The sequence below is a fragment of the Platichthys flesus genome, chromosome 20, assembly GCF_949316205.1.
Source record: "Platichthys flesus chromosome 20, fPlaFle2.1, whole genome shotgun sequence".
NCBI classification, from domain to species: domain Eukaryota; kingdom Metazoa; phylum Chordata; class Actinopteri; order Pleuronectiformes; family Pleuronectidae; genus Platichthys; species Platichthys flesus.
Window position 1 is genome coordinate 16,147,559 of NC_084964.1, and position 4,681 is coordinate 16,152,239.

General features: G+C 38.9%; 1 long non-coding RNA gene across 1 annotated transcript; it reads right to left on the reverse strand.

Annotated features, from left to right (window-relative positions):
* Positions 1-449: 449 nt before the first annotated feature.
* On the reverse strand, positions 450-3,649 carry LOC133931579 (uncharacterized). Its single transcript, XR_009911913.1, has 4 exons — positions 3,212-3,649; positions 2,769-2,890; positions 2,614-2,651; positions 450-1,372 (listed from the first exon to the last, which is right to left on the reverse strand). It is a non-coding gene; the product is annotated as an uncharacterized LOC133931579 (long non-coding RNA).
* Between the last annotated feature and the right edge of the window lie 1,032 nt (positions 3,650-4,681).

The window sequence follows — 4,681 nt, forward strand, 5'->3', positions numbered from 1 at the left end:
TTAAATTAGTGTCAAAAGGATTAAAAGCAAGGCACAAAAAGATCTATTAAATTATATTATTTACAGTATCTGGTTGTCTTGACAACAGTGTAACTTAACCACTTCAAACAACTCAATTAGGAATGTGTCAAATTTTAAATAACGGGGGGGAAATAATCTGAGCTCATTTTAAAGAGACTCACGCCGGGAAGCCTTTCAGCTTGTGCTAAATGTCTGACATTCACAAATACACATCAGGGAAATCAAAGAGTTCCTAATATAAAAACATCTTTTTACACCAAGACGACCTTTTCATCTTGAAAATGCTTTTGTTTATAAAGGTATTATCATATATAGGTGGTTTTATAAAGAGTTAAATATACACAAGAATAACTGTGAGGGTTTAATCCTTGACATCATCAAGGAGACCACAGACACATAAGAGTGATTTCAGGGTTTTACTCCGGATAAAAGACCAAACTTCACTTGACAGCAGCTCAACTTGGTCTTTATCCATTTCCAGGGACTTTGAGGCAAACAAGAGCTGCGGAGTCAATATCTTCCCATCATCAAATTACTATTTTTGTATCAATACACATTATACACATTATCATAAATGATGATAACATAGTGAAGTTGTGCAAACCCACACCACCAACCCATAGAAAGCTAATGGCATGTGGGCCTTGTTCGGGGTTCCATCAGCGGTGTTGTTGCTTCTCCTGTTCACAGAACTTGAGGAGGTTCTAATAAAATTGCTTTTGCTGTGGACTTACATGATAAGCCTCTTTCTCTGAGGCCTTCTCTCAGCTTGACGCCCCAGGGAAGTGTCTACTTGGCCTTTCCTGTTGCATCACACCCTGAGTCAACTCGTTTTTTATTGGAGAAACATCAGCAGATACAAGATTCACAACACTGCTGTCGCTGCTAGCCTCAAGCTTTATGTTACAAATGTGAACAGAAGATGTATGAACCATGTGGACACATTACAGTCTCCATATTGCAGAACTATAGACTGTTAATAAATAACCTAGAGGATTACTTCACATTGCCACTGCATTGTAGTGAACCCCCTGATGTTCCAGCCTTAAAAATATGAAATAGAAAAGCACAACTGAGACAACAACGATAAACGTGACATCTATTCTCTGTCACTCATTATCTATAAGTGCAAGCGCCCCCTGCTGAGCTGAGTGGATATTTCTGGTCGGCTAATGATTGGGGGTCCTGATGTTGTTCAGTCTGTGGCCTTTGGGATTTCTCCACACTGGGCAGCAGGAGGTGAGAGTAGATTCCATTGGCAGCTGGCACGAAGCCTGTGGCCTCCAAAAACAACACAGTGGATATCTGGTAATTTCATTTCAGCGAAGCATTCCTGGCATCGTTAGTGTTTCTGCCAGTATTGGATTTGAAGAGGAGGAAAACATTTAAATCTCAAGCAGCTTTTACAGTTGGTTAAGGATCGTTTATTGAAATGAATGACTTAATGAACTGGGAAGAGTCACTGGAGACCCTTCGTGGTGTTTCTGCTGCGGTTTGTGAAGCGATGCACAACATTCGCTGAGACTTGCAAATGTCCTTCTTCTTAAGTGGAGGCAGAACGGAAATGATATGTATCCACTGCTAACACATCACTCCCACACAGTTCAATTCACTTACTATCACACACACACATTTTTACTCTGCTGGCTCCTCCAGTCCGTCTCTGACTTTCCTCCACATCTTTGTGAATGAAACCTTATCTTATCTCATGAGTCAAATAAAGGCCTCATTCTGACTTGGCCCATATTTTTATAATCTAGTTGGAAAGCCAAAAATGTTAATAAACCGTAACTCCCTGTGCTCCTCTGGGTCTGTGTATAAAAATATGGTATTTGTTTGTTTGTGTTTGTTTGTTTGTCTGTTTGTCTGTTTGTCTATCTATTTCCTCCACCAAGGAGGTTTTGTTTTTGTCTGCATGTTGGCAGAATCAGGGATATTTGGAGGACTGATATTTATCAGGGTGAGAAATTTGGTGCAGATCTAAATACAAATCCCAATCTAGTAAAATAAAATGTGGTCCTGCATGTTACTGGTTCACAAGAAACCCCCGATATATTTACCAGGTAACACCTGTGTAAATCTGAAACCTGGCACTGGATCCCCTGAGCCACTCCCAAAATCTCCCTCTGCAAATGAGCCCAAAACCATACCACACACACACAGACGCTCACATAGACACACACACAGACACACACACTAAATTAACTTTAAATCCAGGGACTCCTTGACATCTTGTGCACTTTCTACATAATGAATCCCTGTTGCATGCTGAGAAAGAACGATATCTTTCAATCTATGCAAAGTAAACCTTGTCTGTACTTTCCTGTTCGTCATATAAAATGAGATTAAATAATTGAATCAAGAAGCTGAATGCCTGAGATATCTAACAAACGAAGGGTGACCTCTGTATATATCTGGTCTTGTTATGCAGATGGAAATCAAAATTGCATTGTAATATGATTAATATAGATTTTCAATTAAGAAGCTATTCAAATGTTATCAACCTGATACACTTGCTTTTATAAACTTGAGCGATACAAACACAATATAACTGCAGACTTCCACCAACTTAAACAACCTTCATGTACTTACCTTCCTGCTTTAGCCCATGTTGTTTATTCGTCTGATTTCTGCAGGATTGCACAAATACCAAAGATCACACTTCTAGCAAACCTGTTTGATCACATATCGCTCTACAAAAGTGTGTTAAAGTGGGTCAGGTGAACTGAAATCAAATGAAATCTCACCTGTAGCCTCTCTGGGGTTTGATGTTGTTTCCCAGCTCATCTTTTCCATACTCTGCCAGCATTGAGTCGCCGTTTGCCATAAAAGTAAATGTGCGTGTGCAGTTCATGCAGCTCACACAAACCTGGAAACACAAACACACACATACTCAGTCCCAGTCTGTACATTTACATCAATCATACAACAAATTAATAAATAATATATAATTTTACAATAAAGAGAAAACAATAACAGTCTATAGATATATTAAATATAAATGAAAAGCTGCTGTACATGTTATAAAGTGTAAAGTGAGTACACCCCTGAGTCTCTATGATATGTGCCTATTTGTCCACTACAGGGTAAATATATTCCACCAGGGATCTTTGTTTGTCAGAGCTGCATAAATTATTTAGATCAAAATGAGTCCTGGTGGAAGACTCCAATTTGATCTTCCATAAATTACCTTGGTTTTCACGTAAGGTGCCTTCACTTTGCTGGTTATAGCTATAATTATGTTGTGATCACTCCAGTCGATGGGGACACATATCTTCTTGGAGCACAACCCCTCGGCATCCGTAAGGCTGTGGTCCGTGCGAGCAGATGTTCCCTCGTCAGAAAGATTATTATTGGTTGATTAATAATTTGTACTAGTTGCATTCATTTCACTAAGAACTTTATTTTGACAGTTTGAGACATCAAATCAAAATTCAAAGTGTGAGCCAGACATCTTGCAGCAGCACTTTAAATCATGAAATCCCCTTTGAGTACATTCCAGACTGACGCTTAATTCATCTAATCATAATCTAATCTGTGGTTTGGGAAGTCAATAATAATTTGGGCACAAGATAAAAGAAACTAAGATGCAAACATTACAAGGCAACTTTAAGGATTACATATGATCCCAAAGTTATTTAGTCCCACAAACAAGCAAACTGGCTATAAAAAGTATTTATCAGACCTGATAGTTAACCAGAGAAGTAAACCACAGCCGATGCATTCAGGAACTTCTATTAAACTTACTGCTGTGAAGCACTAACACTCAGAGACATTGTGACATTTCATATCTTCATTTCATATCAAGAAATCTAAAGCAGGTTGGCTCCAAGGCCAAAGTGTAGATCCAGAATCTGTCACTCTAGCGATACAATTATACATATTAAAATATGTTTGCTATATGTTTTACTATTTGTTATTAAGTACATAGTTAAACTGCACAGATATATTCAAGTTAGTTTATGGGAAACAACAGAGTTATCTGTAAATGCTTGATTACAAAATAGACAATTTCCTTATATAAGAAAAAAAACAGCTTTGACAACAACTGGTACGACTCAGACAGACTTTGATGTGCCTGCTGACCTGCTCACCAAGGCTCAGGGTGACAGGCGCGTCTCAGGAGGAGGATTTGTGCGAATAAGAAGCGGTATCACCGCAGGCCAGAGGTAAAGACGGACCTGATGCAACAGCGTTACTGAAACCTTCATTTCTCAGCCTCTGCCACAGATAGAGACACGAAATGAAAACCGTGCGACAGCTGAAACATTTCACTCTTATTGCAAATCATGATGTTTGTCTTTCCTCTCAACGAGTTCTTAATGCCTCCAAATATCAAAATATTACTTCAAATATCCTTCAAACAATGTGAAAATCCCTATTGATCCTGTTTGCCTGACGGCTGCTTGTCTTCCTCGTCACATCCAAAGTGACAGGGAGGATCCTTTGAAAAGGGGAGTATATAATAAACATGAATGTGTCTGGGTCGATGTGATGGACCTAAGAAAATCTGCCGTCCAGTCTAGAATATACTTACTTCACCTTTTTAGACGTTAACATACTGAGATAAGCTCCAGCAGCCTTGAATTGGACCAACAATAAATAAGAGCTTTGAAAATGCAACATAATGTGAGTGAGAGAGGGCAAATGGAGGACGGGC